We start from the raw sequence: 27,581 nt of genomic DNA on the forward strand, positions 1-27,581 counted from the left end.
AGAGAGAGAGAGAGAGAGAGAGAGAGAGAGAAGCAGGAGTGTATTGATGAATGTTTAACAAGCAGCCCTGAGGTGGGGAAGAATTACCCCCTACAATATTTAGTTTAATCTGCGTGGTTAATATTTTCTTTATCACTTTTTAAGGTCTAGACATTAACAAAATACTAAGTCCAGCCCTCATGTGGAAGATTTGCAGATTTCCAAGGTGTCAATGCTTATACTATAAATTTGACAATTGACTCTTGGGAGTTGGTTTGAGCTAGCTTCAGAGCACCCCTGAGAATAGGGGACTTGGTTGAGGGAAAAGAGATAAATTCAAGAAACCCATCATAGGAAAGGTCTTTAAAATTTGGACAAGAATTAGGACCTTTTTAAAAGCTTAGTCTTTATCAATTATTTCAGAAAAAAAGATAACAAAACCTCAAAAACTAACTGGTCACTAGTTATTGCTAGTGATTGAATACTTTCTAGCATTAGAGAGGGGTCAGAGCTTCCCATAATAAAAAAAATAAACTCAATATCCAAAATAACTAAAGCCACACAGTGTGTGTGTGTGTGTGTGTGTGTGTGTGTGTGTGTGTGTGTTTAAAGGTACTCTGTGACATTGATCTAGGAACAGTTCTATAGTATTCAGACCATTGGCTTCACTATAGTCTTAGACATCATGACAGAGTGGAACCTGATGTTTCTTAAATCATAGATCTTTCAGGAAAATTAGTCTCTGAATTACAGCATTCCATCCCTGGTCCCACCTTTACACCAACAGAAGACTTTGACTGTGCCCCTTACTAGCTTCTTCTGACTGTTTTGGACAAATTGTTGCTGGAGTTTCAAAAAAAAGCAATTTGTACAACTGAGTTTTTTAGAACAGCCATGCTTTTCAAAAAGAAGGTACCCATAACAACATCAGCTCCACAATGTCCTTTATGACACAGAGAAGCAAGATAGATACAGTTTTTCTGTTGGCACAGGTGGTTAGGGAACAGACCCTTACTTAGCTCATAACGGTGTTTCACAAACAAATGAACTAATGTCCTTATAATATGTGAACTTCTGAAACCAAAGCTAATAAATAAAACCTTCCTGCTTTTTATCAGAGGTAGCATGGAAGTCTCCCTTCAGACATTGCAGAATGTATGCATTCAGAGAACTCTGTGCATTTACTAGCAGACAGGGACCAATGCATACTTCTTTTAGTGTGAACTCCCCTACTCTTTGAGAAAATGTTACAAAGCCAATAAGAGCTGAAATTAATATATGAGTTCCCTCTAGAATATAAGTAACTGTCTCATGAAGACTTACTGAATGCTAAGTGCTTATGTTTCACAGTTATATATATGTGCATGTATTTATATATATAGATATGTATGTGTATATATATATTTATACATATGTACATACACTGATAATCATTAAATATCAGTTTTTGGACCTAAATAAGAACCAAAGTCTGAACTAATCAATCAGACTGCTTTGCTTTGCTTTAAAAACACCCTTTCTTGTGTGTGTAACTTGAAAGGACAGATAAGGTCGACAGTGGGTATTCCTTCCTGTTTATGACAGGATGCTTGGAAATTCAGAATAATGGGATTTCTCTTATCTTGGGGGCATATTCCATTGGGGGAAAACACAGACATCCTGACATCATAAATACCAACTGATCCTACTTTGTCAATTGTCTTGTCAATCTGTATTTACAACTAAGAAATTTCCTTTCTCATGGTATGGATAAAAAAAAAACCATATGGAAACCATAAATCTGAGGGACATAAACATCCTGGGGCTGTCCTAAAACATATAAAATAACTATCATTCTTGTATCAGGTAGTCAGAACTCAGGAGCCAAAAGGCTCCGTGCAGCATGTATTTGCTAAGCTTTAAGGGAATAAAGGATATAAATGTATATCACCTAGCCTGTTTGCCTCCTTTGACCAAACTTTCAGGTTGATAACACACACACACACACACACTCACTCTCTCTGTCTCTGGTCATTGTGTTCACTATCCAGGTGATTCCCTATCCAAGCTCATGGGATGAAAAGGTGTGAAGGTTTGAAAGGCTTTTGGGAGCAGGAAAGTTTGAAATAGACTAACTTTTGTGTATTGAACACAATTTCTTAATATGAGAACTGTGGGATTGTTTTGCAAACAAAACAAGGGCCAAATTTTTCAAAAGACTTTAATTAGTCCCCCCAATTTTTATGGGTACATTGAGTTGTTTGCATAAAGTCATTCTGTATCCAAAGCAGATCACCCTCTACACAAATGACAAAGCACCATGTGCAAATTGGCACTTGAGCAAAAGTCATTATTTAGAACAGACAAATGGGGTAGACTGCATACCCTCAAGTGTTTTTTTGGGGAGAATACTATAAACACAGGTGGGCTGATAAAAATTGGGCCCTCCTATATTTGTTCATTGTTTCTATATGGAAAATTACATTTCTCTGAGAGTGTATGTGTAAATATGCATCTGCTTATGTTTTGGCAACTCTAAGTTACCTAAATTAGTTTTGATCAACACTGTCGGATTTTTAAACTCACCAGTGTAATAAAAGCAAGTTAAAAAAAAAAAAACACGCCACACACAAACAAACCCTACAGTACATTGTGTGCTCTGCTGTTCTGAGCCCCTGCATCAAGACAAAAGGAGAGCGAGACTTTGTCATTCGCTAGCTGTTAATAATCAGGAAAAGATCTGCCAGACAAGCTCTTCCAGGGCTCTGTCTGTCTGGACCAGGTATATGCCGCAATACACAAAGGGCTTTGCAGGGGGAGAAAAATGAGTGTTCATGGACATTGATGCAGCTTTCTTAATTAAGATTTTCATTACTGATACATACATTAAGGTTCTGCAAATGTAAGCGCCGAAGCACTCTCATGTGCAGGTAGATGTCCCTGATTCTATCTTCAGGCAGTAAAGCTAAAACATATTAAATGTACACCCTGCAACTGTTGTGGGTGCCTGGAGAACTCCAGAAATATTTCTACTGGAACACAGGGGGCCCTATTATAAGCAGATTTGTAACACATCTATTAAGCAAACTACCCTGACTGACCTCTCCCCCCTTTACTTACATATATAAATTGTGTGCGTGTGCGTGCATACCCGTATGTTTAAGGGATCTGTAACTCCAGATGTTGCACTGACTAAAGCCTAACAACACCGAGAGTCCAGGTTGTCTGAGTTTTCAAATATTACTTGCTGAGAAAAGAAATGAAAGATAGGACTAGTTCAGCTGTGAGGTATGGTCCAAGTGGGGGGAACAAAAGATAGTATGCTCAGTTGGCCCAACTCTAACCCTTCTGATTGACATCATGGTTTAGTGAAAAGAACAGTGGGACTTGTAGTCCCTCTAAGTTCTACTCCTAGTTGTGAGGTTGTTAGGCAAGTCAATCAGACTCTCTGAGCCTCTTTCCAGTCAGTAAAATGGAGATAATAATACATGCCTTTCTATCTCACAGAGTACTGTAAGAAAAGCACTTTTTAAACTGAAAGTGGAACAGTATTTTTCTCACTCAATATTTGAGCCTTTCTCAGGTTCCAGGACTGGCTAGCCTGATGCTGCTGTCATCCCCTAGGTTCAGGACTCATCCCTATCTTTCTTGACTGTGATTTGTTTTTTCCTCTTTGATAAATTGTATCTAAATACGAGGGTTTTTTCTTCTTTTTTTAATAAAAAAATTTACCAAGGACCTAAAGAAAATCAAACATCTTACTGCCTCCTTATAGAAGAAAAATTCCTATTCCACAAAAAAAAAAAATGGACAAGTTTTCGGAGTAGAGTTTTTTGATCATTAATTAACTAAAGTTGAGCTAGAGTTGAAGTAGAGCTTATGAGACCTGTAGCTCTTGCTTCTTTCTCTCTATTTCAATACTACCTCTTCCTGTTTCAAAATCTTTGCTTCCTTTTCCTCTCCTGGCTTTGCATCTGACTTTCCTGACTTGGATACCAGGCCTCACCTGTGAGTGTTGAGGTACTTCCCTTAACACCTGAACTTTCAACACCCTAGATCATTCCAGCTCCCTTAAAATGTAAGCTCCTTGAAGGCAGGGCTAGCTTTTTTTCTTTTATCTTTTGGCTTATATTTGTAATCTCCCACCCTTAACACAGTGTCCAAGAGCTACTTAATTAACACTAATTGCCTGACTAGTAAGTAAGCACTTATTACAAACCTCTTGCTTTGTATTGTTAGCCTTGGGTTACCCTTACCCACTTAATTCTTTCCAGTCTGAGGAACAGCTCCACTCTTTAGTTCATCTGCAGATAAGTTCATTTGACATACCTGACGTGTCACTCATTTCTCTTGCTCCACCAGAATTCCACTGCCTTCTGAATAAAATCCAAATTACTTTCATATGAACATTCAAGCCCTTCACAGTATGGGCCCAATCTACATTCTGAGTCTTATTTCTTATCCTTCACTTTCACAAACTCTGTGGAGGATGCATGAATGTCTGGAATAATGGAAAGCATGATGATGCTGGAATCAGGAACTGGGTTTAAATCCCACTTCTGCCCATAAGCAAGTTACTGAGGCCTATTTCATGGGTCTCAGTTTATTTATCTATAAAAAAGGGTTGAAGAACTTCAAAGACTCTTATAGCTCTAGAACTGTGAAACTATATTCCAGCCAAAATGATTGTTCTACTCATTGTGCTATAAGAAATGACAAGGGGGATAGTTTCAGAAAAGCATGGAAAGACTTCTATGAACTGATGCAAAAAGAAGTGAGCTGAACTAAGAGAATATTGTACATAGTAACAGCAATATTGTAACAATGATTAACTGTGAAAAATTTAGTTATTCTAATCAATACAATGATCCAAGACAATTCCAAAAGACTCATAATGAAAAATGCTATCCCTCTCCAGAGACAACTGATGAATTCTGAGTGTAGATTGAGGCATACTTTTTTCATTTATTTTTCTTGTTTTTTTTTTCCTGCAACATAGCTAATATGGAAATGTGTTTTGCATGACTTCACATGTATACTTTATATCATATTACCTGTCTTCCCAGTGAGTGGGGGAAGGGACTAGAGGGAGGTAGAGAATCTGGAACTCAAAATTTTTAAAATTAAAAGCTATCATTTAAAATAAAACAAAAAACTCCCAACAAATTGATTATTCTAAATGTGTCCAGTACTCTCCTGTCTTTGTGTCTTTGCTTACACTGTTCTCTCCCCATCATGATGCCCTCTGTCTTCCATCTCTGATTGATGATATTTTATTTATCATTTCAAAGCTAAGCTCATGAACCACCTCTTCCATGAAGTTTTTCTTAGTTCCCCCATTGAAAATGATCATGTCTTCCACTGAGCCATCATGGAATTCTGAAAAATTGTTGATAATTTTGAAAGAATTGTATTTTAAGATCCAATTCTGTCAGGTTCCTTGGGCTTAGTTTTATTATTTGTCATATTTATGACCTTGGTCATTTAACCTCTTTGAGCTTCAACTTTCTCAGTAAAATGGTGATAATAATACTTTTGCTGCCTACTTCATGCGATCATAAGAACATAGATTTAGAGTTGGAAGGGGCCTTAGAGGCTCATGGGAGATTATGGTAAGAATTATATATGACCTTTTATGTATGCAAAATATTATAATGATTATAGGTTCTTACTAATCCCCTTCAACCCACACCAATGACCATGGTCTGGTAATACTTCTACTCTAGGACCACATTCCCTTCTTTAGTGACTGCCTCTCCTGGTAGTAATGTTGTTTACTCTCTTCTCTATGGCCATCTTCTCCACAAAGGTCACCCCAAACCCTTTAGCAAAAGATCCTTTCTTGCTCCAACCATAGATATGAAATCATGAATTGTTATCAAATTAACTCTCCAACTGTTTCTACAGGGGGCTTGTCAATCTATTCCTTTATGGCCCCAATTCCTTCCCTTAACTCTTCAAAGTGCACTTCCGTGATCACCACTTCCCTAAGTATGTTGTATTTTCCACTGGAATGTAAGTTTCTTGATGGTTTGTTATTGTTGTTGTTGTTCAGTTGTGTCTGACTCTTTGTGATACCACTTGGGTTGTTCTTGGCAAAGATACTGGAGTGGTTTCCCATTTCCTTCTCCAGCTCATTTTACAGATGAAGAAACTGAAGCAAACAGGGTTAAGTGACTTCTCCAGGGTCACATAGCCAGTAAGTGTCAAACTCAGGAAGATGAGTCTTCCTGACTCCAGGCCTGGCACTCTATCCACTATGCCACCTAGCTGCCCCTCCCATTAGTCATTCATAAGCATTTGTTAGGTATGTGATATATTCCAGGTACTCTGATAATCCTAGGGACACAAAGAAAGGCAAAAAGACAGTCTCTGCCTTCAAGCTTATATTCTTATGGTGGGATAACACTCCATCCACTGTATCACCTAGCTGCACCCTTCCTCGATGGCAGGGGCTCCCTTTGCTTTTATATTTGTATTCCTAGCTCTTTGCACAGTACTTGGAACATGGTAAGCACTTAGTAAATATCTTAATCAACTCATCCATCCATTAATTTATTCCTTTTTATTTATTTATTTTTTTAAGCAATTGGGATTAAGTGACTTGCTCAAGGTTACACGGCCAGTTATTTCTGGGTGTGGTACTGAGTATCTGAGCCTGGGATTTGATCTCCAGGTCATCCCTACACTGGAGCCAGTGCTCTTACTCGCTGAGCCACCTGGCTGCCCCGCATTCATTTATTCTTATTAGTTTGCACTCTCATTCATTTGTCAATTCTATCTTATGTCACAACTATTTATATCCATATTATATAGACATGATTGCTATGTCGTTATTGTTTAGTTGTTTCAGTCATGTCTGACTCTTTGTGACCCCGTTTGGGGTTTTCCTGGCAGAGATATTAGAGTGGCTGACCATTTCCTTCTCCAGCTCATTTTACAGATGAGGAAACTGAGGCAAACAGAGTTAAGTAACTTGCCCAGGGTCACACAGCTAGTAAGTGCTTGAAGTTGGAGTTGAACTCACGTCTTCCATGGCTGGCACTCTATCCCCTGAGCCACCTAGTTTATTTCCCACATTAGATTATAAGCTCCTTGAAGTCAAGGTTTTATCTGACCCATAACATCTAGTACATATTTTTGAGTTCCAGATTCTCTACCTCCCTCTAGTCCCTGGGAAGAAAAGAAGGAACTCTTCCAATGAACAGATCTTTTTTAGGTCATACATTTGCTCCTTTCCCCAGATTCTTTTTGATAAATACCCATTAGGTAGTTCCAGGGGAGAATTAAAATTCTATTAAATTATAAACTCCCATAAACTGTAAGCTCCTTGTGGGCAGAGACTCTTTCCCCCCCCCCATATTTATATTCCTAGCACTTAGCACAATAGTATTAGGTGCTTAATACACATTTATTAACTACTAACTCAATTCTAAACATGGTTCCTTGCTCCAATGCTATTTTAAACCTTAAAACTAAGCATAGTTGTATTCTCTAGGAGATTGTGCTTGGGTGGTGGATTCTAGGCACTGGGCTGATGGAGACAATAATTAAGAGGTTGCCTCTTACCCATTATATACGACATGATCAGAGAGAACCTTGTGCATTTAACAAACAAAAAATTAAAGAAAGCTAATGCAACTTCAGGCTACATTAGAAATGGCATAGTATCTAGGTCTAAGGAGGCAGGACAGATCTTCTAGACTCTTCCCTGATCAAATCACATCTTGAGTATTGTGTTTCATTCTGGTCACTCCATTTTAAGGATATTGATAAGGTAGAGAGCATCTGGAAAATCATAACCAGGATGGTGAAGGACCTCAAATGGGCCCTATGAGGACTGGTTGAAGAAACTCACAATGTTTACTATATTTGTGAGTGGGAAACATGGTAGCTATTTGGCACAGCTGGAAGATGGTGATCTAGTAGATTTGGTCTATTTGCCCTCTAAACATTAAAGGTAGGAACAATAAGGGGAAGTTGAAAAGATGCAAATTTAGGCTTACTCTAAATAAAAATTTCCCAATAATTAGAGCTATTAAAAAATTGAATGGATTGACTTAGAATTTAGTGAGTTCCTTCTCATTAGAGATTGTCCTTTGCCCTTCTTTATAACTCCAGTTCTTATCATAGTACCAGGCACATAGCAGGTGCGTAGCAAATGGTTATTGACTGACTTCACAGCACATACTAGGAAGGTTATATAGAGAGGATTTGTGTTTGAGTATAGGTTGAATTAGACACAGCCTCTGAGGTCCCTTCCATACCTATGGTTCTGTGATTCTGTGACTACATACCATATAATTCTTAAGAAAAATAAGGAAAGGGTGGTTTACACAGTGGTCTACTAGTAATGTATCATACGATGATTCATAGTAAGTTTATATATTCAGTGAATTTGAATACAAACTTAATCTTCCACTTGCTATGAAGGAAAGCACCAGAATATCACCAAAGGGATTCTTGATCTTCAAAGAGAAACAAATGAGTCTTTGAAGACTTCTAGTTATATTCCTTTGCTAATTTGGGATTCTTCCTATACAACATTGTAATAATATTGGCCAATAATGTTTCACTTGCTCTTTCCTTCATTGTGATTCAAATTCTTGAAGTTTAAAGGGACATTATCAGAGTGGTCACACTTTTCTGGAGTTCGCTTTTCTTTCATTTTTGTTCCAGAGTGACTACAAGGGGGCAGAAACATATCTGCTTGTGAAGTGGGTCAGCCTTTTTTTTTTTGTTTGGGTGTCTTATAGATATCCTGGATAGGGTTCATTTGTGGTTATGGATGGAAGAGAGATGCTAGTCTTTATTCATCACAATTAGATAAGTGTATGGTGTACTGATGTTTCATGGTCAAGCATTTCCTGTATTTTAAAGTATGTAGTCATTGGATGTGTCATAACATCAATTGATTACCACATATCTGGTACAGAACAGCAAGAGAATTAGCTGAACAGCTAATATAGTGACCATTAGTTAAACACTGTGCTGACGGCAGAGAAAAGCAAGGAAAAGAGAAAAACCTAGGGAAATAGCCCTTATTTTAGAAGGCTATACTAACTTGTGACAGTGATCCTTTTTTCCTTCAGATCCTTGCTTAACTCTAAGAGCAAAAATTAAAGGCCAGAGTGGAGGGTTTGACTATGAGTTTTACTCCATAAGTTATACAGGATATCTGATCTTTATACCCAAAAAGACTGGATTTAATTAGTTAGGGATGGTTTTAAAAGAGAGGCAGTTATTACTTTTCACATGCCAAAAAAGTCTAGAAATCTTTAAGGAGGAACTGAAGGTGTAACCCAAATTAGCCCACCCAAACATGGTATGCAAGCTGGCCCACTGCAACTAGTTATCAGAAAATGAATTCCTGGGGTCAGGATAAGTATGTCTGATTTGTATTCAATGACTCTGCATTAGGAGGAGTAAGGGGAAAATAGAGACATCAGAAAGAACAGAGATAAAAGGAGAGCCTAAAGAAGAAAAAACATGCTTCTTTTCTTCTTCTTGGAACTGTAGATATTGTCTTTTCCAAATGCTTTCCCTAGTCCCCAAATAAAACAATGCTTGCTTGAAAATTTCCAGTTGTATGGTAGTAATAAAATCTATCTATCAATCAATCAACAAACATTTATTGAACATCTGCGGTGCTATCAGACACCGTGCTAAACTCAGGGGATACAAAAAGATGCAAAGGACATTCTGTGCCTTCAAGAAGCTTTCATTCTCTGGGCGGCTAGGTGGCACAGTGAATAGAACACTGGCCCTGGAGTCAGGAGGACCTGAGTTCAAATCTGGCCTCAGACACTTAACACAAAAAACTAGCTGTGTGACCTTGGGCAAGTCACTTAACCCCAATTGCCCTCCAAAAAGCAAAAAAAAAAAAAAACTTAAAAAGGGGTGGCCAGGTAGCACAGCGAGTAAGAGCACTCACTGGCCCCAGAGTCGGGATGACCTGGGATCCAATCCAGGCTCTGATAATTAGCACCACACCCAGAAATAACTGGCCATGTAACCTTGAGCAAGTTACTTAACCCCAATTGCTTAAAAAAAAAAAAGAAGCTTTCATTCTAATAGAAGAGACAACATGCAAACAAATACATACAAAGCAAGCTATATACAAGATAAATAGGAAATCGTTAACAGATCAAAGGCACTATAATTAAAAGGGGTTGGGAAAAGCTGCCAGAAAAAGATAGGATTTTAGTTTGAATTTAAAAGAAACTGGGGCTGGCCTGGCCAAAGGTAGAATTGAGCAGCTAGAGCTTTTTAGGCCTGAGGAACAGCCAGAGAAAATGCCTAGATGTAGAGATGGTATATATGTTATTTTTTTGATTTTGCATAGTTTGGGGGGAAAAAAGGAAAAGGGAGAGAAGGAATATAAGAAACACTCACAGGGTTAATTAACATTCAACGTTAATCATCATTACTGTGTCCCCACTTGGTCTTTTTGAATGAGGTGTATAATCCAGAGGCAGGTGTATAAAATGAGAAGTTTTCCAAGAGCATCATTAAGAAAGTGGGGCACTCGGCACTCCGAGCATTAGGTGCACTAAGCAGGATGCTTTGGTCCATAACAATACCACTGGTAGTACTAAAGATGTGGTTCATAACCACATCCTCACGGGGGTTTGATAGCTCAAGTGGAGAACAGCAATCCTTCTAGTAGGGCAGTTCTCCATAGTTCTTAGCTGTCTTAAAAAAGAATGATCCCCATGCTCTTTAGCTTCCCCCCTCTCTGGTCATCTCCCTTCCTGGACAGTGTTCTAGGATTTATGGCAGACATTACTTTCCTTTCTGACCTCTTTGTGAGATTATAATTTTCTCTCCTCCCAAAGTGGGGAGAGGACAGCCCCTGGGCTGATTCTCTCCCTGATTCTTTGCAAATGACTCATTTTAATGCTACCTTAAGAACCTCTCTGCCTTCAAAGCATGGATTTGTCAGATTTCTACCCTGCTGTAGGTCTCTGGGAAACCACTGCTCACAGGATGCAGATCCTTGCTATCCTTCTGATGCATTGAAGACCCTCCTGTCACAGTCTGTAAAGCAGTGGCTGCCATTGTTTCTGACATTGTGGCACTTCTACTTCTCTAGCATCTTTTACATTCCCTGAAGTTACAGAAAAACATTCCATTTCATTAAGTGTATAGTAATACACATAGGAGTAAGAGAGATAGAGGAAAAGGTGGAGGACATTGATGACATGGCCTCTAGCACTTTATTTATGAGAACATCCAGAAATCTCTATCTATATCGGGTAGAAGAATAGTGTCAATTCTGCCCTCGAGACATGGATCAGGCAATGTTGCCAGTGTATATTTTTTCTTTCCCAATAATTTACTGATTCTGGAGTCTGATAGCAGAGCTCAGATGATCATTTTTCTCTTCAAGTGAGTGAAGCATTGGTTTGATTTTTTTACTCTTGTTTTTTTCCCCCCAAATAGGGGGAACACATCATACAAGTATAAGCACCAAATTGACATACTAGTGACCCTGCAAGCATACTGAGTTGTGCTTTGTTTCTGATTGCACTAACAAGGAGGGCTGGATTTTGGAGTCAGTAGTGAGATGTCTGAAAAGACCTAGAATCTCAGAATGGTGCTTAAATGGTAGCCCAGGAAGACTTTAGAAAGTATTGCCCTTCGAATAAAAAATGAGATAAAGGCTATAACAACCACTTAAAAATTCTAACACATATTCAGTAAATGAAGATACTGTTACATCCTGCCCCATCAGTTTAAAATGCTTAGAACAAATCTGAATTGGAGTGAAGTGTTCTTGTTCGTTTGGAAATGAGGAATGTCCTTTTCCCTTTGGATCAACCCTACCCTACTATAATGTCACTTGCACTTAAGATATGGGGGTACATAGCCCTATGGTGTTTCACATGGGACTGTTCAGTTGGCAGATGGTAGTAGCATAGGTTCTCCCAAGAATGGAACTTTAGATTTTCAAGATTAGAAAGGACCTTGGAAGTGATCTAAACAGAACTTCATGTGATTTGAACTTCTGAACAAGAATTTCCTCTATAAATCCTTAAATTGTCCTCCAGTCTCTTCTTGAAGATCTCTGATGAGAGGGAATTCACTATTACTCAAGGCAACTCATTCTACTTTTAAATAGCTCTAATTGTGTTGCAATAAAATTATACTGATATTTTAGGTATCATAGGAAAAAACTGTAATACAGCAGTCCCTGAAGAAGTAAAAATGAGGGTAATAGGTACATAGTGGTTGTGAGCAGGCTAGAACATATAATCAATTAAGAACTTTCAAGAAGAACAAGAATAAAAGATGTCATTAAAGAAATATATGATAGGAAGAAGACCAGAACACTCCATTGGAGTCCTTGAGACAGCAGGGGAAAATGAGGAAGACCTCCAATTAAGGATGTACTGAACCTCCTTTGAACTAGTTCATGAGAGCTGGATGGATAAATTTTCAGTATGAGTATTTATATCTTAGAAATGGGTAAAATGTTACAAACCAGGACTTACTTGTCTAGTCTTAAGAAAGTGATGGAGAAAATGTTAATAATATAGAATAAACTTGATAAAAGTGTGCCATTTGTGCCCTTTTTTTGAGAATCAGTTGTTAAAACATTCGCCAACATACCCTCATCTCTAGCAAACTGGGTGAACACTTGGGACAAGCTTATGGGGGGACATGAAAAAGATTTGTACAGGATGAGCAGACAAGGTTAGGTCGAGGTCTATATTGTTGGAAGTAGCTTTGAAAATGAGATCATATAGATCCATTTGAATATTTGTGTGTGTATGTATACATGTGTGCATGTATTCATGTATGCATATATAAAATTGGCATGTGTATATTATATATTTATATAAAATTATATACATATATAATGAAAGAATTATGAAGCAAAGATGTGTTTTATACTCCTAAAATTGTGTAGTTAAGCTCTATACAAAGTAGTTATGTGTTAATGCTCAAGGAATATGTGCTCTCACCAATGGAATGAAACAGGAAAGCATTTATTAAATGCTTACCATGTGCCAAGCACTATGCTAACGTGGGGGGGACACAGATAGAAAAATAAGACAGTCCTTACTCTCAAGGAGCTCACATTATAATTAGGGGAGAAAACACAGATGGTAGGGTCAGTTTCATGACAAACAGTAAGGCCAGGTGGTCCTTATGGATAAAGTAGTAGGGCAGGTGATAAGACCCTGTGGACCTTGGAGGGCAATGGCCAGGTAGACGGTCAGCTAATGGCTGTTTGGAAGGAAACAGTAGGTCATAGGGTCATAGTAGAAGTATGACTGTGGGTTACCTTAGGCAGAGGTGGAGATAGGGGTAAGGGTCAGCATCCAGTTGAGAGTGGGAATCTAGTGACTGATGGAAATTGGGAAATAAAGTTGGAACAAGATAAGAAAAGGATTAAAGTATTCTCCTGCTGTTTCCTCAAGTGTATACTGGCATGTTGGCAATGGGCAAGTGAGACTAGAGGAGAAGGTCCCTGGATCTTCTCCTTAGCTCATCCCTCAAGACAGGTGGGTGCCTCACTAAGTCTTTTTATCCTTTGTGAACCTTGTCTTCCACAAGATATCTACCCAGTATGGACAAATTTCAAAGGGGAATTTCTTTTCTTTACTAACAGAGCTGATTCTCTGTAGACTGTTCTCTATTCAGTTCCCTGCTTCAGCTCAGTGCTGTCTGTTGTATTTTTTAAAATATTATCTTCTAATTTAAGGGAAACTGAAGCAAAAATTCACATGCCACCAATATTAGCCATGCAAAATAGAGAGTCAAAATGTTCCTAAATGATCATAATTTGGCAAGAGGTAGCACAGAGCAAAGACTAAGTTATCATGTGTTTAAATATGCTATAAACAGAATGCCCTCATTTTTCTAATCTTTGGTCAAGAGGTAGAGTAGTATAGTAGAAAAAAAACATTGCATTTGGGTCAGAGGACCTGGGTTCAAAACCTAGCTCTATTACTACCTATGTGACCATGGGCATGAGTGACTATGCTGAACCATGAATTCTCCTCCTATCTCTCTGACCTCTCTATTAGTCTTTTCACCAGTTCTTCTTCCTCTCTGCTAGTATCCCTAAACTCTGTCAATTTTCTGACAAAGAAACCTAAATGACTTCCAAATTTATAACTTAACCATGTCTTTTTCCCCCCTACTCCTTAGTTCTCTCTTCATCTTCAGTCTTCAAACACATATCCCAAGCTGAACTCTACTATACGCCCCAGATGCTGCTTCTTCCAACCTCTCTCTCTCTGTGGATGTCAACATTTTCTACTAGTTACCTAAGCTTGAAAACTTGGAATCATCCTTGACTTATCTCTCTTACTCATCCCCAAATCCAATCAGTTGCTAATTCTAGTTAGTCTACCATCTTAAATATATATTTATATATATGTTTACACATATGATATATAATTAATATATAACATATATTTACATGTTTAATATATAATATATATTTAGGAGGGTTGAATCTGAGCACATTTGTAGGTAGAGGAGGAGCCAGTGCAGAATGGGAAATTAAAAATGAGAGAGAATTCTCTCACTACTAGAATTGTGTGCTCCAAAGACGACGATATATATTCAAGTATATATATTCAAGGAAAAGGAAAAGGATCCACTTGCACAAAAATATTTACAGTAGTTCTTTTGTACAGCAGCAAAAAATTGAAACTGAAGGGATGCCCCATCAAATGGGGAACGCCTGAAAAAGTTATGGTATATGATGAATGTTGATGGAATACTACTGGGTGTATTAGATATATGGAAGGAGAGGGTTTCCGACAAACTCAGGAAAACTTGTATGAACTAATGCAAAATAAAGCGAGTAGAACCAGGAGAATAATTTATACAATAGCAGTATTGTAAAGATAGTCAACTTTAGAAGACTTAGGAATTCTGATCTACCCAATGACCAACTACAGTTCTAAAGGACTCATGATGAAACATGCTAGCTACCTCCAGAAAGAAAATTGATAAACTCAGAGTATAGATTGAAACAGATTTTTTTCTCTTTGAAAAAAATGGGATCAAGAATGAATGATTGATGAAGAAAGCTTCCAGGGGAGACAGGATGCATTGAAATCATAAATGGGGTTCATTTTGGTAAGGAAAGGATTATCTTGGTCTCTCAGACTAGAGGGAGGGGAGAAAAAAAGGTTTACATGAGTGGAGAAGGAAAACTCAGGAAGTTCATGTCAGGTGACCCCAATCTTCTTTGTAAAGTAAGACATATAATAATATGATAAGAAGAAAGGGTGTTGGGGTGTAAAGTAGGGAGCTTGAAGAGAAAGGCTAAGATATGGAAAAGCCACTTTTGGAAAAGTGATAGGGAATCACTAAGATATAAATTAAAAGGTTGTTGTACAGCCACCAGAACCCAGTTGAGAGCACACAGCATTAGTCTGTAGCAGACGCAGTAAAATGGCTTCATGACTTTCTCTAATAATGCTCAATATCTCCTGAGGCAGAGTGGAGAAGATTGATAGGGATTACATAGGGTAAATAGAGAGAGAAAAGGGTGTCTATCTGTGAATGTACAATATCTGTGTGGAATATGGATCTGCTTTATCTCTGTGTTTCATCTCAGTGATGCTGTCTGTTTTCTTTCTATCCCCTCCATCCCCCTCACCTTCTGTAGTTTATGGAACTCATTGTTGCCTGGTAGGTAGGGAGGCAGCAAGAACTGGTAGCAGGGTAGATAAGTCTGTGGGGTTCTTTGTCATACTAAAGTGCTTCAGGGATCGAAAAAGTTTTAGAACTATAACCACATTAAAATTGGAGACATGGGATATGAAGAATGGTTCCTGGGCAATGAATGGCAATGGACATTTCTAAAGATGACAGAATTTATTTTATTCAACCTAAATGCATAAAAGTACAGGTGGGAACATTATTTATGCAGGTATATGCAAATGATTTTATAAAATAAGTAAAGCCCTTCTGCTTTTTGCAAGTTGCCAAGGTGGTTCCTGATATTTTAAAAGCTATAGACCTTTAAATGTAGTCTACTGAGTGTCGGAATCCCTCTCAGAATTACTGACATTGTCAGGGCAAATTTATTTATTTTTTTCTCCTAAGAGATGCTTACAAGGTTCTCTTAACCATCATGATCAGGGTGGTATCCACAGAGATATAACATGGAAAAAACCCTTAGAAATTATTGAGGAGTAAATCACAATATTCAAAGCAGGGAATGTTGGCCTAGAAAACAGAAACCCATCTGACCCCATGTGTCTGGTACAGTGAATTCCTAAGCTCAGAAATATGGGGCCCGGCTGTGCATGCCATATTGGTGTTGTAAGACTGGCAGTGGGTTGGCTTCAGCATGGTCTATTTCAAACTCTTTCACAGTGCCCAGTGTTGCGTGTTCCCAGATGACATTTGGTTGGCAGAAGCTGGGCCACCAAAGCTGGCGGCCTGGAATTTGGCCCACTGTGTTTTGACAAACATATAATTGACCATCTGATTACCAGGCTATGTAACTGCACTAGGGTCACTAGGAGAACCTAGGTCTCCACTAGGTTCCTACTAGTCATCTTGTTCATCTACTAAGTCCATTTTTTTTAGAGAGCCAAGGAATGGCTCCTTCAAAACGACAAAAAAAAAAATCACACAAGCTAACTTCCCTCCCTCCACCCCCAAAACACACATGCAAAGGAGAATATGGTAAATGTGGCATAAGCTATTGAGAATTTTCTAAACATTGTCTTGTCAGCTCAAAGTGAACTAGAGAAAAGCACATTTATGATGAACCCTGATAGAGTGAGAAGAAATGAATATTTTTGAATTTTTGTCAACTCATGACTGTGTACAAGTTGAGAGTCAGTTTGGTGGTGTGGAAATTTTGCTCTGAAAAAGACAGCAATGAGGAAATTATGGAAAATTTAGGGAGTAATTGACTGTAGGGGAACAATATTAAGAGATTATGCTCCATTACATATGAATAAAGATGGCTGCTGCTGTTTAAGAGCAAGAAAAGGGATGGGGGAAATTGTCTTTCCCTGGATTCTATTCTGGTCCAAATGTTACCCTCTCCCTTTACATAGCATTCACCTTTCAGGAGGACCAACAGCTCAGGAACAGAGACAACCGTTTCTTAACGTCTCCTCCGATCAGGTAGTCATGGGGCCATAGCATCAATTCATCTCTGACAGCAGAGGTGCCAACATGAGGCCTACTTCTGTGGCCCACACTAGATTAAAATCGAATTGGGAGGTGTTTAACAAAAAAAGATGCATAAAACACAGAATATAGTAATAGGTGTTTTTCTAAGTCAACATCAGTCTCTTCCTCCTGCCCCGGGATTTTTATGTATCATTTAGCGGCCCCCATTTCTTTTTGAGTTTGACACCACTGTCTTAAAGGATAAAGGCTGTGACTTTTTGGATTATATACTTATCTGACTAGCATGATTACTGCACTGAATGCACAGTACTGCAAAGCAGAGGTGGATGATAAAAACAAACCAAGCCAAACAAGCAGCAGTACAGCAAGAGAACAGGCACCGTCTTTAAGTTTTTTGGAAGCTTGTTACGAGCACTTGGTACTCAAAGAGAGACAGAAGCCCCCAAATACTGTAGCAACAGTAGTTACAGCAGTGTAGGTTGTTTGTTGCCTATTGTCACTGGCCTTGTTATTGACAGAGGTGACAGCAGGAGAGAGGAACACATGCTGGGTGAAACTGGGGAGTGTGTGTGTGTGTGTGTGTGTGTGTGTGTGTGTGTGTGTGTGTGTTTAATGGAGAATTCCATTGTAGTGGGGAATCATCCTTTTTCATTTCTTCACTCAAGAATAATGTCATATTACTTTCCTTGTCCTGAAAGGTGATGACCAGAGCCCAAATAAATAACTCTGGGTTGCAGAGCTCCCCCACACAGAAAGGGTTAGGTTGCACAAAGTGTATGTCCAAGTCATCTGCTTCAGGGCAACATGACTGGAGAAAGATTTTACAGCATATATAGTAGAAAAACAATAACTGACATTTATATAGTGTTTTAAGATATGCAAAGCACTTTATATATTTTCTCACTGGACTCTCACAACAAATCCTATATGATAGATACATCAGTTATTGTTTTCCCTATTTTACGAGAGAGATCACTGAAGAGATGGAGTAGCTTACTTATGGTCACCCAGCTAAGTTAGCATCAGAGGTAGGATTTGAACTCAGGTTTCATCTGTCTCAAAGTCTAGCATTCTTTTTGATTACTGGAATAATCAATCAATAAGTACTTACTATGTGCCAGGTCTTGTGCTAGGTGTTGGGGGTACAGGTATAAAGAATGAAACAATTCCCACTCATAATAAGGGGAGAGAACACATATACATAAAATATATAAAGCATAAGTATAAAATTAGCAAATATGTGTAAATATACACATGTACATCCATCTACACCACACCAATGAGTTAGAGACAATGTAGTTTGGGAAGGAGGGTGCCAGCATTTGGGAAGTGAGGACACCTGGGTTTGAGCCCTAGGTCTGATGCTTGTTAAATGCCAGCAAGTCAGTGCTTTATCTGAGTCTTGACTTTTCTCATCTGCAAAGTGAGGCAAATAATACCTGAACTAATTTGTGGGATTTTTATGAGCAAGTACTTTACAAATTGTAAATCATTCTATACATGTGAGCTGCTCTCATCATCCTCATCCTCATCCTTGAAGGGATGTTCTGAGGACCAGAAAAACTAATATATGTAAAGTGGTTTATAAGCCTTTAAGAGCTGAAAGCTACTGTTGTTACAGAGTTGTCTTTTCTTTGTCTGTGGCTAAAAAGGAAGGACAAAAGAAATTCCACTTGGGATCAAAGCAATGGAAAAGAAAAAGCACCTGGAGAATTCAGCACATAGTCAGACCTAATTAAAAGTCAGGGTCAAAATCTGGAATTGGATCCTGGACTAAATGCAAGGACTGTGATAGGCGCCTAGGATAGAGGGCCTCATTCAAAGAAGAGAGGAAAGGCAGAAGGAGCTGATGTTATCTTACTATGAATGAAAGGCAAGTTAGGAACACTTAAGAGCCTAATTTTCTGACCAGTTCCCAAGGCACTTTCTTCTGTTCTGGATGAGGCACTGGGGTGACATCATTGCAGTTATCAGCTATTTATATGGGGCACTTGTGTACAGTAGTGCTATCAGAAACCCAAAAGAACATCTGGATTATATTCACCCCACTGAAAAAGGAATAGACTCATGCTTTGGAACTATCTAAATGATCAAAAAGCCCACCTTGGGGGTGGGTAGAAAGGCTGCAAGTTCTCTATAGGTTATTGTTCTCTTACTCCCCCAGTTCTCCTTCCCACTCCCCTTCTCACATTCTCGGAAGGTAAGTTCTATCTGGCTTCAGAATTGCCCCCACTAGAAATTGATGTAAGGGAGAAAAAATTTCAGAGTAGATCTTTCAATTATACTTTCCCTTCAAAATTCTCCCCTCGATTTTATCCTTTTGGTTATAGGTCTCCAGGTCCCAGTGCTGGTGGCTCATGTGTGTGAGGCTGCCCTCGAGCCCTGACGTCATAATTAACCGGGGCAGTACAGCCGGGAGAGCACTGTGCTGACTCATGCCTAGTGATGGGAGGATTAATGCCTTGTCTAACACAAAGCTATTATGTGAACTGTTTTTCCATAAAAGAATGGTGACAAAAAATGATTTGCCAGTCAGAATATAAGCAATATGAAACACTAGGTAACCCAAAGGTAGCAAGGCTGAGGCACTAAGTGTTAACTGAAACATGCACATGTGCACCCTCCAAAGCATTAATAGGCCCTCTCTATCAGCACTACAAGTGAGAATAACAAGACTTGTCAGGGGCAGGGAGGAACCACCCCTGCTGCATAAATGCATAATACACGGCACAGGTCTTATGGGACTTTAATCAATCTCCTTTCTCTGTCACATAAATGTCAGATTAGGCTTCACCCACTGCATATTCTTTGGAGACTTCTACTTCCCTCTATCTGCCTGCATGCATCTGCAAGGAACATTTACAGAAAAGGCCAGAAGGACCCTCTTTCTGTGCAAATGGCTATCGCACAAGGAATACCCCAGGGCTGGGAATGGAATGAAGCTTTTTATTGTTGTGGACTAGGGAGAGTGGCCACAGGAGAGTGAGAAGCACAGTCAGAAGGATGCCAACCTTCGCTTAACCCAGCAGGTTTGTCTGAGTGGGTGTCATCACCAGCAGGAAGATTTCTTACCCAGGGGGCTATGGTTTATAGCTGAATGGTAGGATTCCTGGGGCTCCAATGCTCCTACGAATGACCTTAGAGAGACTTTTCTTACTGTTCAGGCAGCTAAAAGTAAAAGTCAGCACAGTCCTATTCGGGGTTCCTTACGTTAGGGCTTAAATCATGAAAATGCTTTCTTATAATTTCTAACTGAAATCCAATTTGTTTACAAAAAGAGAGAGAAACTCCATACTGCAAACAGTCCTAAGGAGTTTTAGGGGGCTTTATGCTATTGTATAAAAGCATATTTTTAATAGTTATTATACCAACTGCTGGGGGAAAGAGTTGGCCTGAAGTTAAAATTAATGAATGCTGGACAGTGCTGAGCATTTCAGTGGGGTCCAGGGAATCCTTGTTGATTGATTAGTATGGCAGGACAAAAATCAAAGCTCTTGTGAGTTTCTGAACAATGTCAGCTGCATTTCTAAAGAGCGACAGGTTTTGCAAACAGCTGCTGCTATCAGCCCTAAAGACAACATGGAAAGGGTCTTTTCAACGAGATTCATGGACAACAACGTTGGTCAATGGTGTCATCTCCAAAAGTAAAGAAAATGATAAATAGACCCAGTATTATGTTATGAACCTGCAGCAAAGTCAACTAGTAAACATGATGAAAACGAATGATCATTTTTCAAATCAGAGTCTTCCCTGAAAGGTGATAAAACAGATTTACTTACAGAAGAGGAGAGGATGAGACCCTTCAGGGACAGACCAAGGATTGACTGGTGAGCTGAGAAAACAAAAGGAAAAATGAAACCGTTAAAAATAAAGCAAATGATATAACGAAAAGAAGAAAAGCAAGCTTGGCTCCAGCAGGGAATCTGGTCAAGCAGTAGGAGCCCATGTAGTTTGTTACCTGCAACACAAAGAGAACAGAGAATGCTGCTTCAGGGAAGGAGTTTCCAAAGGGGCAGGCCTCCTGCTATGGTGACTGACAGGGCACTCATTGTCATAGAGAGCATCACCATTTTCTATGTAGATTCAGATACTCTGATCTCTATCACAAGTATGAACTAGAATATGAGAAAGCATCACTGTGTCATTCGGGATTAATTGACCAGACAAAGAAGGAGAAAGCATCAAACCTTGATGTGGGTCAACTTTGATTAACTTTGTCTTTTCAGGTTAAGGTGAACCATACAGAAAACATGGAAGAAGATAGTAGCCCCAAGAACAGTTGTAGTTAGTAACATTGTCTTTAGCATCTTCTTTCTCCCTGTCTGTATTCCCTTCTCCCCCAGGCTACCAAACTTCTCATCTAGTTAGGCCTCCCTCCTCTCCTATTGATCTGAGTAAGCGATCTGATAAACGATACATATCAAGTTCAGAAACTGAATGTGTTGCACTATGAAGTAGTATTTACATTTTTAAAAGAAGGAGATGCTTAACTCAAATGAATAAATATTTAATGGTGGAATTTCAGGTATCAAGAAAAAGAGTCAGCTAGGTGGTATAGTGGGTAGATTGCCAGACTTGGAATCAGGAAGACTGGAGTTAAAATCTAGCCTCAGACACATACTAGCTGTGTGACCCTGGCAAGTCACTTAATTTTTCTTCTCCTTGGTTTCTTCATCTGAAATATGGGAATAATAATAGTATTTACCTCATAGGAGTGTTGTGAATAATGTTTGTAAGGCACTTCGTAAAGTATAAAGTACCATATAAATGCTACCTAGTTAGCTCTGGGGGAAGAGGTTTTTTTCCCCCCTTGGTATCTCTCAAGTATATCATCAGTCAACTTCAGGGCTGACTTGGTCATTAATTCTTGTTAGCCTTTTCCTTAAAAGGATATAATTAAGATAATAGAAGACCCAGGTACCTTAGCAAATCAATAAAGGGTGCTGAAAAACAAACAAATAACTATCTATTTCAGAAGTTCTGTCATAAAGCTATTTTAGAAGAATTCAAGAAAAAGGATTCATCTAAAAGGAGAACAAGGACTCAATAAGGGGAAGGGGCAACCAAGGAGAACTCACTTCCTAGAAAACTTGTTGGATGAGTGCTCCATCATTAACAATAATAATAAGCCAGAGGAATGCATATTTTATAATAAATGTCACATGATCGATTCCTACAGAAGACTAAGGTCTTTAAAATAATATTCATGATGAAATGTGAAATCTGAATTGAAATGTCTTCCAACTTGAAAATATTTCCAAAATGTTTCCAGAAATGAGTTTTTTTCAATAGAATAGGGCATATATGATTCACAAGGGAGAGTTATTTCTATCTTTTCCTTCTTTTCTTTATGATTTTGGACGAGCCATTTTACCATTGGAAAAAGAAGGAGCTATATTTACACAATCCCTTCCATGTCTCATATTTCATAATGTAAAAAGACACTGGTCTTTAAAATGACTTAGGTTTTGCTTAACTATAGTTTCCTATTCTAATACAAGTTGCTTGTTCCCTTACCTACAGGAAGGGAAAGAATCAGATCAGCTAATTTTCTATTAAATCCTTCATTATAGATTCAATAATTCTCTTTAACATGTTATAGTTACCATTATCTATGTTTGGTGCTACTGCTATTTTGTGGTGCTTAATACGTAAAATAACAATAATATTTAATTTCAAATATTAATGAGCATATATTAAAAAGGTGAATAATTCAGAGTTAAAGTTCAAATGTTGTCAGGCTGTAACAGGATAAATGGTCCCTAAGTTGACCCAGCACATCTGAAGGCTAAGATGCACAATACTATTCTTTCTGGACTGAAAATGACAAAGGACATGAGTGATATGAATCTGAGATGTAGAAAGATCACAGTGTGTATGCCACTGTCTAAGACAAATTACAACCAAATTAAATTGGGGGTTTTACTGGATATAATTGTTGTCTTTATATATTAATGAATAACAATAATACATGATTCCAAATTGAATAGTAAGGCTAAAATTTAATCTTGGAGTTCTTATACTATTCATAAATGTTCATAAACGTCAGAAGACCCCTACTCCTTGATTGAATTACCATCTAGTATGCAATTTTGAGAACAAGTATTAATCTACATAGATTTATTTTTCTACAAGTCAAATTGTTATTTTATTGATATGTGCCCTTTTCCCCTAAGTGATATTCACCTTATGTCTTCAAGTTGTTTTTTTTTTTCATCTAGAATCCTAAGAAGAATCTGTGATAGTTTCAGAAAAGACTAAAAATATTTGCATGAAGCATATTAAGTCCCAAGCCACTGATTCACTCAAAGGACTGGAAAATGTCATGATTTAATACCTTAAGCACTTGTTGTTCAGTCCTGTCTGAGTTCCTTTGACCCTGTGGACCATAGCATGCTAATATTGTCCATGGGGTTTTCCTGGCAAAGATACTGGAGTGATTTGCTATTTTCTTCTTCAGTAGATTAAGGCAAAAAGAGGTTAAGTGACTTGCCAGGATCATACAGCTAGTAAGTATCTGAGGCTGCATTTGACCTCAGGTCTTCTGACTCCAGGCCTAATGCTGTAGCCACTGAACCATCTAACTGTCTCCACATTAAGTACCACTGAGGTTATTGTGGAGGTGAGCTCTAATTATAGCTCCATTACTTACATAGGTAAATTATGACATAGTCTTGAACTCCAAGGAACTCAAAGTACTTTTTTATTTGCAATTTTAGCTTAGTTTAGTTCACCCCTTAAATTAAGTCACTTGGTATCTCATGGGATAGATGAGAGGAAAACCTGCTCCTTTCTGTTAACAGTTCCTCAGGTAGAGAGCCTGGTGTCTGTTTACAATAAGCACAAAGGTCTCTGAGGGAAAGACCTGTTTCATTTTTTGTCTAGATTCTCATCACCTATCATAATGTTTTGCTCATGATGGGACTTGACAAATGCTAAACTGAATTGTTTCCTACCACTTAGAAGCCTGATTGCTGTAGATTCCAAATGAAGTTCCAAGGACCTCATTCCAAGAATTAATGTTCCACATGTAGAAAGGTGGGCTTTACTAAGAAAGTCAGGGAAACAGCAGGGGAAATGCCACTAGAAACGATGCCCTCCCCGGCTCTGCCTTTTCTTGATCTTAGCCATGGCCATAAATATGCTTTGAGAACACGTGCTGCATTTGAATTCCTGAACAAATGAAGAAAGTCTTTTTTTTTTTCCTTTGTACAGACTGCCCCACCTCATCTGGAGCTATATGTTGTTATGCAGGTCAATTTGCTTCTTTTGAAATGATGGTGGGAGAACATACTGGATCAAATTAATCTAATTTTTGTATTTGTGAACCAAGGGGGAGCTATCATTATCTCTGGTCTGTGGTGAAAAGCATGAGGTACATAACATTGGCAGTTAAAAATGGAGTACAGCTATTTTGATTCTCGTCCCAATTCATTAAGTACCAGCTTAGCCCATATTGAAGTACAGGATCTTTTCAGAAAATGGCATATATTATAATGCTTCATCATCACAGTCATGTGGGGAATAACTTTGGGCTTCAGTTTACTCATCTGTAAAATGAGAGAGTTAGACTGCATGACACTAAGGTTCCTTTCAGCTCTAGCTCTATGGTCCTATCATCTTCTGAACTGATAAATATTCTAACACTTTGCTAAATAAAAAAAAATCAAAGGAAATTAGTAAATTTATTAATTATAACCCACTAAATTTATTTTCTCTTATCATAAAAAAGATAAGGTACAATTTATTCATCATGGATGAATCAGAAAACTAACATGTTATCACTCTACTGATGAAGCAATTGAAATATTAAGGAATAATAGGAAGTTTCTTAATCTTTTTGAAAGGGATAGATGGTGTGTCCAAAGGATGATCCCTTAAAAAAAAACAACCAACAAAATTTTAATAGCATTACTGATCATTTTCTTTCATTCTACTCTTCTTTAAATTGGACAGGATCATAGCTTTGCTTCCAATGAACAATAATGACAACAATAACAATTTTTATATAAGAAATTATTCAATATATTTGAACATTTCTTTCCTGTGCTAAAAGTACTTTGTTAATTAATTCTTATGTGGGAGTAATTCCAAATAGTGGCATAAGAGTTTCTACCTTGTTGGTTTTCCTAATACCTTTCTAGCTTCCCATGTTTTCATAGGATGAGGCATTATTGGATTTTTAGATTCATATGTCTCAGAATAAGTGCCAGCCTCCTAGGTTCCTGTCAATTGATATTCCATCTTTATCCTGGATACATTATTTCTTTTATATGACAGATTCAAAAAATTTTCAGCTAGATTTAATGACATTTGATATATCCTGAATTTGGTAATTTTAATTTCTCATTTTTTTAACTTGGCATCAAGTTTAGTGATTTAAATTAGAGAGAGAGGTAAAGGAGCCATGTAGATAGAGAACATGTATGTTAGTCCCCTGATTTCCATTTTACTGACTCTTGTTAGCCCCTTTTTTACATTTCCATTTATTTCTTCATCAGTTATAAGGTGGAGAGTGGATGTGAATGCTATACTCTGTGCAGTCAATTTTTCTCCACTGCAATATGACAATATGTTTCTTCCCCATGAGAAGAAAAATAAAATAATTACAAAATGGCTCATCTTTCCTTAAGATGCAGTTTAAAGAACCCTAAAGGACTACTATAACCTGAAAATAGGGATGAGGAAAAAGGTGATAATAAACTATAAGTAGAGTAAGAATTCAAACCCCAACTTTACAAGGTAAGTCTAGGAGTCACTTTAAAAAATACCTTTGGCCCTATTGCTTCTCCTTCTACACTTAGCACTTGCCATCTCTGTTTGAAATTGGAGAATCTGCCACCGAGGGCCTCACTGTCCAGTGGTAAGAGATATTAGGAAATGATTAGGGCCAAAGACTTCTGGGGGAGGTGGTTAGACCTCATCCTGGGAATAACTGTATAGCCATTCTACTGTACCTGCGATATACTAGGAACTTTGACTTTTTGGATATAGTGCATAAAAATGGTACCACTCAGGGACTATATGTGCTGAAATGACTTAATTATTCTTGTAGATGCTGTGGCATCTACTATAAATAAAATACTGGGCTACATATAAATGTACCTCATAGTTCATATTGACTACCATTGAATAAAACAAGGCTGTGCTCATTCTGGGGCAATATTCCATATCTGACTCTTTGCAATGGGAGTACAACATAAAATTCAGCCTAATAATTAGGCAGATGTGAAAATGATGGAGGGCACAGCTATAAGAATGGAAGTCCATAGCAGTTTTAATTAAGTATAGATGCCATTTTAGGTGACTAGTTAGAGTTAGGTGGCTTCCCTTTAGTTATAGAAGAATTACTATTCCCTCAAGGAGGAAGAACACCACAGACACTATCAGCTTCATCAGAAAGGACTGATTAAGGTACATGGGATTCTCTGCTTGCTGCTATGTAAAATAACAATGGGGGGGCATAGTCCTTATCCTATAGAAACTGATCCTATACTTCCTAATACAGATACACACATATTCAACAGATGCAGGTAGTAGAATAAAAATATTAAGTCAAGACAACATACATGTATTAAATGTTTATTATGTGCCCATGGCACTATGTTAAGTGCTGGGTATACAAATACAAGCAAAAAGAAAGACAGTCCCTGCCTTCAAAAAAACTTACATTTTAATGGAGAAAGACAACGCATATATCTAGGAGGGAGGGAAGTTTCTTCCACAGAAGTATGATGGCAAAAGTATGGAGAATGATAGATGGCTTAAAAATGTAGGTTCCAGGAGGAATTCACCAGTGGGAGAAGGGGGGCCACAGGAGTAGAGGGAGAAGGCAGCTGAAGCACTGTGACAAACTCCAAAGAATAAAGAAGACAAGATGGGAAAGGAGGTTAAAAAATGGAAGGAGGAAGGGTTTTTGCATGGAGAATGAAGGATGGCTGGTCTGGACTAGTTCTCAGAATGGGAGCTCTGAGAGGAACTCACCAATGGGAAGAGATCACAGGGGTTAAAGGGAGAAAGCCCAGGTTAGAGTTAGGGTTAGTGTAAGGTATCATATGAAAATAAAGGATAAATTACTTTAAAAGAATTTTAAGGGAATAGGGCAAGATAAACTTCAAGTTTAATAATAGTCATGATCTTTACTTGTTGATCTAGTCACTGCTATGAGTCAGTTGATTTTCCGGAACAAATTTCTACTCCACCATTAAATGAACAGAAAAGCAAATACTGAAAAACAAAGCAAAACAATTGTGTCCGTTTCAATATCAGTGTCATGGAAATGAAAAACTAATGCCTTCCTCCTCCTCATCGTATATGACCAATATGATTGGTCAAAAATATTCTGTTGTTATAGTCTAGGAAGAACCATGGTTACAAAAATCAAAACTTATAGAAACTGGGATTAATTAATTTAAGGAAGAGAAAGCTTGAGATATATCTTGATACTGACCTGAGATTGCAAAGGGGTTAAGACAAAGATGCTAATGTTCAGCTAT

General features: G+C 38.1%; 1 protein-coding gene across 41 annotated transcripts in view; it reads right to left on the minus strand.

Moving 5' to 3' along the window:
* ZBTB20 (zinc finger and BTB domain containing 20) overlaps nucleotides 1-27,581 on the minus strand; it is a 1,019,756-nt gene that overhangs the window by 186,778 nt on the left and 805,397 nt on the right. For all 41 annotated transcript variants that reach the window (XM_069069927.1, XM_069069948.1, XM_069069956.1 and 38 more), the window contains one exon: nucleotides 20,865-20,917. The gene's annotated coding sequence lies outside the window, so the exon portion shown is untranslated. The remainder of the gene's footprint in view (nucleotides 1-20,864; nucleotides 20,918-27,581) is intronic.

This window comes from Petaurus breviceps, unplaced genomic scaffold (assembly GCF_028583685.1).
Source record: "Petaurus breviceps papuanus isolate PSGF00001 unplaced genomic scaffold, PetGlider_PUasm1.0 90792, whole genome shotgun sequence".
NCBI lineage: Eukaryota > Metazoa > Chordata > Mammalia > Diprotodontia > Petauridae > Petaurus > Petaurus breviceps.